The following is a 13811-nucleotide window of genomic DNA, read 5'->3' as shown; positions in this document are numbered from 1 at the left end:
TTACAGAGTCTTCAATAATTAAGAGTGTAAAGGAGTCCTAAGAACTGAGACCCGGTGATCTACACAAAATCTTACAACATCCTTTGCTGGGCAGTGTATACTCTCTAGTCATTCACAACCTAGTGAGAGTAGGGGAGAATGAAAGAAGATACACATATATTACATAACCTTTGCTGAATATTATAATACAGGTGTAATTCCAAATAGTAAATTTCGGAAAGCTACTCTGAAAGATTTAATTCAAGCAGGTCCTGAAAAGTGGATGAGACTGACTAAAGGAAAGTGCATTCCAGACAAAGTCTGTTTGAACAAAGACTGTAGGGAGACGGCAGAATGGGGCCATGTGTGGGGAACACGTCAATGGGGCAGAGCATGATACAGCGTCAGAAGTGTGACAAGTGCTAAGGTGGAAAAGTGGGCCAAGAGATGAGACCACAAAGGGATTCAAAGCACAAAATAAAAATTTGGATTCTAAAATGTATTAATGAAAGGCTGGTAGGGGTTCTTATTGAGCAGGAGAATATTACAATCAGCTTTCTACTGTGAAACATAACCCTAATGGCAATGCACAGGATAGACCGTACACTGAGGAAAAAGGGCCACATACAGGGAGATGCATCTAGAAGGAAAGGTAACGACGTCTGACTCAGAGAGGGCAGAAAGTGAAGTCCGACCTTCCAGAAGCAGAACAAAGTTTGGCAACTGATGGAATAGAAAAGTGCAGAGGGAAAAGGGAGTGCGAGCTCTGAGCATGAATGGGAGCAAGGGGATGGTGAGGGAAAGAAGGCGGAAGTTTCTGAAAGGAGGAGGATCTGACGGGGACACGTGACAGTTTAAGACGTCTGCAGAGTATCAACGCTGGTCAAGATGATAATAGAAAGAAATTCTGGATAAAATCTGCATGAAAGTAAGAGTTGGAACCGTGGGGCTGATATAATTATCAAAAACAAGAATAGAGCAAAGTGTCAAGGCACATGAACAATAAGGCCGCAGGCAGAGAAAATTATCAGTAAAAACAAAACAGGAAAAGTCAGAGACCTGAGAGAGCACATGAACACAGAAGCTATAAGGAAGGAGTTCAAGAGGGTTAGCCGTTCACTAGCTGCAGAGGCGCAAAAGAAGAACCATCTACGAGGCCAGGGGGATCTATTAAAAGGAGGTTACAGAGGGGCCTCTGTAGAGTGCTTAGGGACAGAACACAGATTACAATGAATCTGCGTTCATGGCCTCATTAGCATGGTATTAGGTACAGAAAATAAATATTTTACCCTGGGCTACATGAAAGTATGTTTTCAAAACAGCAGTTTTCTGCTTTTCAACAGTAAAATTTTCTTTTAAGATTTTATTATTTTTTTCCTTCTTCTCCCCAAAGCCCTCAGTACTTGGTTGTATATTTTAGTGTGGTTCCTTCTAGTTGTGGCATGTGGGACACTGCCTCAGCATAGCTTGATGAACCGTGCCACATCCACGCCCAGAATCCAAACCAACGAAACCCTGGGCCGCCAAAGTGGAGTGCACGAACTTAACCACTCGGCCACGGGGCCGGCCCTGACAATAAGAATTTTTAATAAAACTACCTCTCTAAAATTTATCTGTTAGTTTCAGAGAATTTATTTCAGAGTCACAAAAAATACTGATTTTAGCACTTAAACACAGAATATTAGCATTTACCTCATAAATTTTATGATGCAAAAACATTTACTACTGTGCTGTATATTTAACCCCAACCCATTGCTTAAAAGAATATTATTAGTGTAGATAAGCCTACTAAAGTACAATTTTAGTGCAAATCTAACAAATAGAATTTATTTAATTAAAAAACCCTATTATCCAATCCCTTTGTGTCAGTAATATCAAGTACAATATGAGACCAAAATTAATTTAGGTATATTTACATGAAATGTATATTCAGCCAGACCTATGTTTATGCAAAGGTAGTATGTGAAAGGTCCTTTGTTTTGCCAAGGAAGATTAGCCCAAAGCTAACATCTGCTGCCAATCTTCCTCATTTTTTTCTTGAGGAAGGTGGTCCCTGAGCCAACATCTGCACCAGTCTTCCTCTATTTTATACGTGGATCGCCACCATGGAACGGCTGATGAGCAATGTAGGTCCGTGCCTGGGATCCAAACCCACGAACCCAGGCCACTGAAGCAGAACACACTGAACTGAACCACTACGCCGTGGGACCGACCCCAGAAAGACTCATATTTATTAGTATAATCTAGAACACAATCATTTCTTTTACAAAAGGATTCTTCCCTCTCCAAATCACTACTGGGATCCTTTAAATAAATAAGTTTTCCCAGGATAATAAAAAATTACAATTGAATTCTTCGTTCAATTTACATAAAACTTCACAGGAATATGTTTGTTTGAAGCAAATTCATGAAGGATGTAATTAAAATGGGCAGTTGGCAAGGGGTTTGAAAATCACAAGGAACGGCTTGGACTTGGCACACCGATCAGCTGGCAGGGGAAGTGGGAGCACTGTGCAGAGCCAGATTCCGAGAAGAGGGCAGAAAAGGGCCTCACACAGAAGCTGTCTGCCTTAGACACGAGAGCAGGCAAGAGCTGCAAGGAGGGGCATGACGTTACCACCCCTTGTTTAGATATGGAAAGACACAACAGATTAGTCCTGAAGGGGTTTCAAAGCTTTGACTCTTTAAAAGAACACACAGAAAAAGGTAACGGAGAATTCTAAATGGGGTAGAGGCTCTGGGGCCAGACCACCTGAAGACATCTCTTAGCTCTGCCCCTCACTACCTGTATCACTTTAACAAGGTACTTAGACCTCAGCTCGCTCAGCTGTCAAATGGGATAAGAAGAGCCACCCCAAGGGCCATTAGAATCAAATATGAAAATGACTACAAAACACTCAAAGAGGTGGCGTATCATTGGCCCTCAAGAATTATTAGAATTGTACTGTCCCAGGATCATTTTAGATCACTCATTCAACCCATCATTATAACATACTGCCACCTCCCAACCCATGACAGAAACCTTTCACTGTGTAATCATCCTGACCTACTCAGCTGTCTCTATGTTCTGAAAACACTAATCTATGCCAGTGTTGTAAGCCAAACAGGAGAATCCTCGAAAACAGGACCAAAGTCCACAAGATCCTGGACCACTTCCAGAAGCACACCTCTAATAACACCCCATTCTCTGACACACTAACATTTCTGTATACAGCTGTCAGGCTATCTCCATTTTCGCTAATAACTCACTAAAATCATGAAATTAAACAACAGGTTTATAAATTCCTAATTTATGCTCCACCTCCCCTTCAAAAAGCAAACTTATCAGTAGTTGTATCCCTATGAAAAACAAAATTCTGACTGAAATAAATTTTCTTTTTCTGGTTTCTAAAACAAGTGTAGTGAAATCTGGCCATACATTCTAACTCGTCCTGATGCAGGCTCGGGGAGCCGAGGAGTTGAAAGAAAGATTTCCTGGACTCTCAAGGTCTGGCAGTAGTGCTCCTCTATTCAGAGAATAGGATGGAGTAGCATGGGGACAGGACCCATGGGCAGTGAAGAGCTGCAGGCATGGGGACAGGACCCGTGGGCAGTGAAGAGCTGCAGGTATGGGGACAAGATCCAGGGGCAGTGAAGAGCTGCAGCATGGGGACAGGACCCAGGGGCAGTAAGAGCTGCAGCATGGGGACAGGACCCAGGGGCAGTGAAGAGCTGCAGGCATGGGGACAAGATCCAGGGGCAGTGAAGAGCTGCAGCATGGGGACAGGACCCAGGGGCAGTAAGAGCTGCAGGCATGGGGACAGGACCCAGGGGCAGTGAAGAGCTGCAGGCATGGGGACAGGACCCAGGGGCAGTGAAGGGCTGCAGCATGGGGACAGGACCCAGGGGCAGTGAAGGGCTGCAGCATGGGGACAGGACTCAGGGGCAGTAAGAGCTGCAGGCATGGGGACAGGACCCAGGGGCAGTGAAGAGCTGCAATGAGTTGAGGGTAGGGCTAAATTTATAAGACATAAGTATGTGAGTTATTTCTCTATAAGATAAAGGAAAGATCATGTAAAAATTCATTAAAATGGTATCAGTGCAGGTGGGGTCTGGTTATCAGATGGTCATATAACTTTGGATGTGAATCAGGTTGAATCAGGTCAGGATGTCCTACGCTTCTCAGAGGATGACACAGATCGGTATGTAGGCCAGGCTTTTCTCCCTGGGGCAGCTTTGATCCTCATCAATTCGATCCCCTCTTGCTCTCCCCTCCCCACCACACCAAACAGAAAATCTTTCTCAAACTCATATAAACCTCCTCAATCAGCCATTGATACATGGTGACTAATTTTATATTTATACTCATCTGTTTTCTCCCTCACCTCAATGGCCAACACAAGCCATAGTTTTGTCTGAAACCTCAAGCAAAAGAACAACAAATACATAAATCATCTTGCTATTCTCATCTTCAGATCAACAATGATGGACGGGAAAAGCAGAGAAATGAATACATTCCTCTTCAGAAAACAGACACATGCATACTTTGTTCTTTCCCAAAATACCAAGAGGGTAACAAACAGCAAATCATGCCCACAAACCAAAACACAGCTGTTTCATCTAATTTTAGGAAAAAAATAACAAAGAACCAGAAAAAAGTTCTCTCTGGAATAACTCAATCCTAAAATCAGAGAAATTCAAAGAGCAGAACATGGAAAAACCAACAGCCTCAATTCTCCCCTGTGGGATGCTAATTCCAAAACTGTCAAATCAAAAGAAACAATACTCACAAGAGTCTGAAATGGCTCCTTTAAAAAAAAAACCCACTTAACAGAGAAACTATCTAAACGTATGATTCCCAAGCACAAGTGCTATTTGGTTCACTCCAAATCTATTTCTTTTTTCACCATACTCTTTTAAAGACAAACTGAGAAATGAATTTGTTAAAAAAAAAAAAAAAAAAGACTACTCAGTAATAACATTTACACCCAGAAGTATCCTTTCTTTGTATGTGAAAGTCTCATAGTCAGGTATTTGATACTTAATTGCTCAGCCCTAGGCAATATGGTTCTTCCTTTTCTGGGAGCTGTGAACAAGACTGTCCAGCTTAATCTGCAGCAGAAGCTTAATAAAAGAATCTTATACTACTTTTTCCCCAGAACCCTCAAGAGAAACAAGAAAATATAAACTACAATCTAATTGTTTTAGTGGGAGTACTGCTCATATACTAGGGCCTTCATACCATTTCTATAAAGAGAGAAACACCTTTCTTTAATAATCCTCAGGAATCTGTCCAAAATCAAGAGACTTTTAGCGAAAATTCAGATTACCTAGTAAAACTGACATTAGCAGAAAACAGGTAAATAACAGCATACTGGGACAGATTTATACAGAAACTTAATGTGTTTTTAAAAGGAAGATGAAAAATTCTTTCTTAACTTCTATGAATTGCTACTACACCAAGCCTGTGTTCTGGTGTTTTTGCCCTCAAGAGTCCAGGTGAGCAGGATGTATAAATTCCAGAAGGCAAAGGACTTTCCTTGCCAAAATTGTTTAAACTTAGTCGTTAAAAAAATCTTTAATGAAAAACATTTATTCTATCAAAACAAGACTACCTAATGAAGAAAATGTCAGAAAACCTTGCTAAGGCATAACAACCTATTGATGAAAGCGCTTTATGTTAACAGATCTAGATCATGGTTCTCACTGGGTCACGGGGGTCACCAAACGTGTTCGATTAAATGAGAACGGGAATCAACTACTCTCTAAAAGCATTAAAAGACAAGTAGTCTCAAGCATTTTGCAGATGTATCACAACGCTAAAAGCCCTTTAAAATGCACCAAGGAAATGCTACAAATTCCCAAAGGTTCTAATCAATGCTCTAGTTATTCTCCACCTGCCCCACGGCACCCCCAACCCCCTCCGCTCTGTTCCTGCCTAGAAGGATGAGCCGGCAGAGATCATCACCTAGGCTCCCAGAGGGGTTCCAGCAATAGAAGTCACTGGCTGAGACCTGAAGACAGAGGGAGGAGAGGTCAGGAGGCTGCCCTCCCTGCCCGCCTGTCTCAAAGTCACAGCTCCCCTGGGCGCTCCTCCACAAAGCCGGCTCTCCGCTCTGGTAACCTCTGGAGAACCAAGGGCATCTCGCCGCTGCTATTCCCTGGCTGCTTCACACCCTTGTTTGTCCCCTAACCTTTGTAGTCTCTTCATCTGCACCATCCAGGATGAAATCTCTTTTCTCTGGGACCTTGCCTGATGCAGCTAACAATACCAAGTCCAGTTATTCAAAAACACTACATTATCTAAAAAAAATCCAGTTTAAAAATCCAGTTTAAAACATCCTTAAGATGTATACAGGCATTGGGACCAGTGTGGCGGCATAGTGGTTAAATTTGTACACTCTGCTTCAGCAGCCCGGGGGTTCGCAGGTTTGGATCCTGGGTGTGGACCTACAAACTGCTCATTAAGCCATGCTGTGGTGGCATCCCACATACAAAATAGAGGAAGATGGCACAGATGTTAGCTCAGAGACAATCTTCCTCACCAAAAATAAACAAATAAAAGATATATATGAGCATCATTTATGTAATATTGCTGTTTGTATAACTGTTTAAAAATTAAACATAACTAGCTCACTTCCAAATGAAGCTAGTTAACAAGCTGAAATAACCCGTTACAATTAAACTTAGGTGTGAAATTTAACGCTGTATTGACCTCTCAAGATAAATGCTATAAGCCTCACTCAAACAAGCTTAAAAGAAAAAAATTAATGCAGAGATTCTGGTAACTGATATTTCACTTCCTTCTACTATACACTGCCTGATTAATCAAAGCAATTTTTTTTTATAATTTTTTTTTTAAGTTGTTAGCTCAGGTGCCAATCTTCTTTTTTTTTTCTTTCTGCTTTTTCTCCCCAAATCCCCCCAGTAAATAGCTGTATACTTTAGTTGTGGGTCCTTCTAGTTGTAGTATGTGGGACACCGCCTCAACATGGCCTGATGAGTGGCACCATGTCCCCCGGGATCCGAACCAGAGAAACCCTGGGCGGCCGTAACGGAGCGCATGAACTTAACCACTCAGCCACAGGGCCAGCCGCTCAAAGCAATTTTTTCTTATTGTTGAAACCCTCCCTAAGCACAGGATAAAGCAAAGGTTTAAGTCAGCGGTTCTCAAATTTTGGTGTGCAAATCAACCAAGAAGCTTCTTAAAATGCTACCGCCCAGGCCCCTGACAGGTGGTTTTATTAGTTCCCCAGATAATTCTGATGCACACCTAAATTTCAGAACTACTTAAAACCGGCAACTTCAAGATTCCACCCAAATCTCCAATACATTGCTTTTTTCCTTTTGGATGAACATTCCACATTAAACATGTCCCCACCCCCCCCGAAAAAAAAAGACCAACATAGTAATAATAATAATGCACACTAATTATGCACCAGTGTGACACGTGCTTTACAAGTCTTATCTGACTGAGTCTTCACAAGAGCCACACCAGGTAGGAAATACTGTTGCCTCCATTTTACAGATGAGAAAGCAGGCCCAGAGAAACTAAGTAATGTGACCAAGGTAATGAGTGGTCAAACCAGGATGGCCTCAGGTCACCTGTCCTCTTACCCAGGAGCAGGCAAACAAGTACATGCACAAGCAGGACTAAGCCTGAGGGCCAAGCAATTAGGCAAGCAATAACCCCCCTCTCCCTTCCCTCCCCCCAGCCCCCACCATTCACCCAACAAGCTCTCTAGACTCTTCCCTCCCCCCATTGCTCACTCAGCAGACCTTCCTTCTCCATGGTGTGCCATCATATACTGGTGGAGTCACAAGTCTGTACAGACTGCACATAAGTACCTATTCCATGCTAAGTACTATAAGGAATCCAAATTCCAGCTCCACCACGTGCTGGCTGTGAGCTTGAGCAAATTTAACATCTCCGTGCCTCAGGTTCCCAATCTGTGAAAGGCGGGTCATAATATCAAGTGCACCAAAGGGACCTCGCGGTTAACTGAGCTGATATAAAGTACTCACTTGACATAGTACCTGACGCAGGGCAAGAGCTCAATAAACAATAACTGATACTAAAATTATACTTTGCCAACCACCTCTCTTACAAAATTCAACACACCAGTCCAAGGTCCCACTTATTTTCTCTCAGCCGTGCTTGCTGAGACTGTGATAAAGATGGAACATCCTCTTATTTATCAGGAGCACACTGGTTAACGGTGCTGTACGTCAGTGGACTGAAGGCCAGGGGTAGAACAGTTTGCAGCAAATGAGTCTTTTAGTGGCCCTCAAATTGCCGCTTTGACAATTATTTCCCAACTTTAGGGTCAGCCCTGTTGATTACATACTAGTATGAGGAGTCTATAATTAACTTAATTCAAAACAACAATAAAATATCAGTACAGAGACTTGGTCTTCATTTATCACTGAATCATCAGCACCTAGACCTGTGCCTAGCCCATGGCAGACACTCAGTAATTGTTAAAGGAATGGAGGCATAAAGGTGTCAACACAGACACAACTCAGCTCATTGGCAAGCCTCCACAAAACAGGGACAATCATCAGACCAACACCAATGTGTCAAGTACTACAAGTTACTTTCAAAAGTCCCCCAGAATATTTTTCTCCTTTCTTTTTTAACTAATTGTTGGCTTTTCTTTAAAAACTCTCCAACTAGAAAAGTTAATTACCAACCTCAGTTCCATTGATCTATTAAATATCTTCAAGTTCCATAATAATATCATGCTCATCTTCTACCTTCTGTTAGAAAAAAAACTTGTAGCTATTTAACAATTATCACTTTAGTGACCCTGACTTTTCAGAATTTCCTTAACCATCTGAATTAAAGCCATAAAATGAAATAAGTCAGGGCTAAGAGGTTTACCCTAACCAACGTCTAAGAGAGAGAGAAGTGGGGGGCGGGCCTACTGCAGGAATACAGTAGAAGTTCTGTTCTCAACTCTGCTTCTAAGAAGCCACATAGGTGACCTTGAACAAGATACTTAATTTTTTGGTCTCCATTTTCTCATCTGCAGAATAGGAAGAAGTATCACATCTACTTCATCAAGTTATTTTAAGGACCAAATGTACATAAAATGATTTCCAAAACAATCGCCATACAAATGCAAGGTGTTAACTTTTGACATAAACATCTTCAGATTTTAAATGGATGTTTCAAATTTATCTTTCTTTTTACATCTCGGTCACTCCTCCTATTTCCTAGATCCAAAGATCTGCCAGAACAGGGAAGAACCACTTCCCACCTATGGTCATATTTCAAACACAGGAGGCCCTCAGTAAATACTACTGAAAAAGATGCCCATCCACATATCACGGAAATTTTAAAATTCGGCTGTATGCAATCCATTACTTGTAAAGGTCAAACAGCAGATTACTTTCAAACAAAAAAAACAAGTGACGCCACATTCATTAAAGATGCCTGTGGCCTTGCCAGGAGCACCGCCTGCCTTTGTGCACATTACTCAGGCGGACGTGAATATTCACCTCTGTGAATATCACCCAAGGAATGTGCTTGAGTATCTGGTTTCACCAGAGACAGTCTTTCTGCACAGAAAAGGACTTCCCCTCTCTTCAGCACTAGCAAGACTTCTAAAGATGCCAGAGTTGTTCCTCCAGTTTTCTTTCCTATGCTTCAGTACTCACAGGGAGAAGTGCTGGGCGACTTCTGGCCATTTCTCAAACCATTATGTCATTCTTATACTACTCAATAACAGAAAAAGTTTATTTTTGAAAACTGTAAATAAAAAGATATTCCAATACTTATATTTTAAGATTATTAACAGTACACTAAATGTCATAGAAAAGTATAACTGTTTTAAATGCAAAACATCCTTGTTCCTCTGAACATTATATAATGCCTCAAAATTACAATGTAAGCTTATTTAACTTTACTTAGTTCTTGATTATCTACACATACACACAAAAGCAGACGTGTTACAGATCATCCATTAATAATTTACATTAAGCCCTTGGATGATGGTTTTGTATTTACAGTTGAATATGAGTATCCTTTTTTGGGGGGTGGGGGGGAAGATTAGCCCTGAGCTAACATCTGCCACCAATCCTCCTCTTTTTGCTGAGGAAGACCAGCCCTGAGCTAACGACCATGCCCATCTTCCTCTTCTTTATATGTGGGACGCCTACCACAGCATGGCGTGTCAAGCAGTGCCATGTCCGCACCCGGGATCCAAACCAGGGAACCCTGGGCCGCTGAAGTGGAACATGCACACTTAAACACTGCACCACCAGGCCAGCCCCATTTTCTTTTCCTTCTTCTTCCCAAAGCCCCCGAGTACATAGTTGTATATTCTAGTTGTAGGTTCTTCTAGTCGTGGCATGTGAGATGGCGCCTCAGCATGGCTTGATGAGTGGTGCTAGGTCCACACCCAGGATCCGAACCAGCAAAACCCTGGGATGCAGAAATGGAGCTCGAGAACTTAACCACTCGGCCACACGCTGGCCCCTGAGTATCCTTGAGATGCAAAATTCCTAATACGTCACACCAAATAACGAAACACCTGTAAAAGCAGTCACCCAACTCAGCCTTCCTATCCTCCTGCTCCTTTACCCAACTACACTCTACTGCTGAAATGACTCCTAGTTTGTTACAAAAGATGGACTTTGTGTGCTCATTTTGTGGCTTATATCTATTACAGCTCAAGGGACATTCCTGAAATAAACACAGGCCATAAAAAAAAATTGTCCTAAAAGTACAGATGACAATTTAATCACAATCTAAAAACGACTTCCCCCCACCGCTAGGATTTCGGCATTAATTATGTAATATTTGAAAGACAGCTAGTGAATTTATGGGCAACAACCTATCTCATTTGAGGGAAATTTTAAAATTCTATACTAACATTTTAGCTACAATGAAAACTAGTGTTACAGCCTAATTTTAGTTCCTATAAAGCTATCAAAATAAAAAAGTGCACAGTATGTATAATATTCTAGAATTTTCACCAGAAATCATAAAGCAACATCATATCACCATTCAAGGCTGTTAAGAATGAAAATAGACACAGAATTCAAAATTAGTTCCAGAACCACATTCATGGCCTATTTCATCCTCACTCCTGTGCGCCTTCTTCAAATCTCCAGTTACATTCTTTAACACAATACCAGTTCTGCAGGTTTACCTGAACAGTCTACTAAATGAACTGCTGGTTTCATGTCCGGTCAAAAGACTTGGGTGTGAATCCAGACTTTGTCCCTCTGGAGCTACACGACCTTGAGCATATATGTAATCCTCTGAGCCTAAAATTCCTTATGTGTAAAAACACAAGACCACCAGCTTTGATAATATTCTGTCAATCAAGTCCCTCAGTTACTGTTCCGATTACGGTAGACGCCTAACAATGGGTCACAACCTTGTACTACTAAAGGGCCAACTCACAAATTATTACAAAGTATCTCATTATGGGGGGTCACAACTAACCTGTATGAGATTTATTAAAGCTTTAATACTTTTTTCAATCTTTTACTCAAGATGTTTTAATATATAGAAAGGAAAATTTCACAGAGGTTAGAAACCTTTTTAAAACTGACATTTTACATATCAAAGATGGAACTTCAATAATCAACAGACAGTGAAAATTAGTTAATTTTTTAGAAACACGCTTGGGGTGCTCACATTTATTCAAACCTCACATGGTCAAAATTTTTAAACATTCTAAAGAAAGCTGTATTTTAGAACCTAGAGACAGCCCAGTTATCTAAACAATGGGCTACACGATACACCACAGTCTCCAGGCAAAGTCACAACAGGATGAGAAAAGAGCCCTCAGCCTCTCTCAGATTTCCTGGCCACTGTTATTTTAAAACTTGATCACATAAACACAAACAGAGGAAAAAAATCTACTTCAGATAAGCTCCACGGGTTATGATTTATGATCTCTGTTTTTATTATCTTGCATTAATTTATATTAAATATTGCAATAGCTCATTACATTTTTTTGCTCGTGTTTCTAGGCACTAATAAAGAATATATGTATATTACATGTAGTTTTACATATTACATATTTCTAGCTTTTAATCATGATAATCTTTTCTTAAAGTTGCTCATCACTTCTGTTACTGCCTTTTAAAATCAGTTTTTGAAAAGAAAAAGCTGGGAGAACAATAGCATGTCACACAGAACATACAAACGCAACGGGCAAATCTGCCTACAACTAAAAGGACTTCTGTTCACCACTGCATGTAACGCCTGCCCAACTGAAAATACTCCAAATGAGGTGGACATTTAAAAGTCAATGAGTTATTTTGAACAGTTGCATTGTTTCAAGATCTGGCTATAGTCCAATCTGTGGTGTTTCTAAAATTAATGGTAAAAGACACCAAGATAATTTCTTCACTAAACAATTTCTTTCCAGTTGGAAAATCACAACCCAAGACATCTGTGAAGTTTAGTTAATTTGTACAGAAACGCCATTTTGCAGCCAACCTTTGTACCCTGACCACTATCAGCCCAAGTTCAAGATTCACATTTTACGGTGTTAACAGTATCAGCTAAGTCTTAAGAATATTAATTTTTAAAACTCTCAAGCTCTGACTTATTCAGATATACACCTACACCATCAAAGCATAACAGCGAATGAAACTTTTATTTAGCACCTACAGCAGTCTATTAAGTTCTACTAAGTTGGCGCAGTCCTAGTTCCTATTATCTGTAGATTAGGATTTAAGCATTCCTTCACCATACCCTTTACGCCAGATAAAATGTAATATGCTTTCTGAAATTATATGCAAGTATTTCTGACATGGATGTTCTCGTAATAACCATATCAAATTATTTCCAAGTTACAATCCTAGAGTCTGAGCATTTTAATCTTAATTCTAAAGAGTTTTTGGGAATTAAAAAATATAAAAGCTGTGGTTAGGAGCAGGTATATAAATCAGCACACTCCGACCAGCTAGAGTACAAATGCAGCTTCAGACAGCCCCGACCCGGTCCCGGCCCAACTGCCAGGGCGGCAGCGGACCGACCCCCCGGAGCAAGCGGCCCGCTCCCGCACTGGGTCCCCGCCAGCCCGCGAAGGGACAGCCCGGCCGGACGCCGGGGCTCCGCTCCGCCCGGAGCCGGCGCACGCACACGGGCACCCGGCGACGACCGGCGCCGACGGAGCGCTCCCCGCGCCGCCGCTCACCTGCCGCCCCGCCCGCGCGTCCCGGCGGCCGAGCGGCCCGAGCAGGGCGCGCGGGACGAGGCCCGGCGCCGACGCCCGCCGCGGGGCTCCGGCACTCACCGGGCGGCCGCGAAGGCAGGTGCGCGGCGGCGGGCTACCTGTGGCCGGTGAGACCGGAGGGCGGGCAGGAGGGTGCGAGGGAGAGCGAAGAGGGCGACGACCCACAAGGCGGGCGGCGGAGACCAGGCTGGGCTCGCTTCCTGCTCGGACCGACGCCGGGTCCTTCTCCACCGGCCGGCCGGCGCCCCGCAGAGCCCCCGGGCCCGCGCACGTCACGGCTACGGAGCGCCCGAGGGGGCGGGGCGGGGCGAGGGGCAGGGACGGGCGGGGCGAGGGGCGGGGCATGGGGAAGGGGCGGGGCGAGGCGAAGGGAGGGGGCGGGGCGAGAGGGGAGGGGCGAGGCAAGAGGGAAGGGGCGGGGAGAGGGGCGGGGCGAGGGAAGCGGAGGGGCTGAGGGGAGAGGAGAGGAGGGGAGAAGGGAAGGAGAGGGGAGGGGGGAGGGGAAGAGGGGAGGAGCGGGGAGGGGAGGGGAGGGGAGGGGGGAGGGGTGGGAAGAAAGGACGGGAGGAGGGGAAGGAAGGGGAGGAGGGGAGGCTCGAGGCGGGCCAGAGAGGCGAGGCGGGCCGAGGGGAGGGGAGGCGGGGAGGG

At 43.3% G+C, this 13811-nt stretch overlaps 1 protein-coding gene across 19 annotated transcripts in view; it reads right to left on the bottom strand.

Moving 5' to 3' along the window:
- MYO6 (myosin VI) overlaps positions 1 to 13474 on the bottom strand; it is a 153448-nt gene extending 139974 nt beyond the window's left edge. For 9 of the 19 annotated variants that reach the window (XR_011497832.1, XR_011497831.1, XM_044757522.2 and 6 more), the window contains exon 1: positions 13224 to 13462. The gene's annotated coding sequence lies outside the window, so the exon portion shown is untranslated. Of the gene's footprint in view, positions 1 to 13124 lie in introns of all 19 variants that reach the window. The other 10 variants (XM_044757524.2, XM_070496597.1, XM_070496598.1 and 7 more) reach the window with 7 other exon arrangements.
- Positions 13475 to 13811: the final 337 nt, after the last annotated feature.

This window comes from Equus asinus, chromosome 24 (genome assembly GCF_041296235.1).
Source record: "Equus asinus isolate D_3611 breed Donkey chromosome 24, EquAss-T2T_v2, whole genome shotgun sequence".
Taxonomy (NCBI): Eukaryota; Metazoa; Chordata; class Mammalia; order Perissodactyla; family Equidae; genus Equus; species Equus asinus.
The sequence above is the reverse complement of the archived record's forward strand: the minus strand, read 5'-3'. Positions and strand labels throughout refer to the sequence as shown.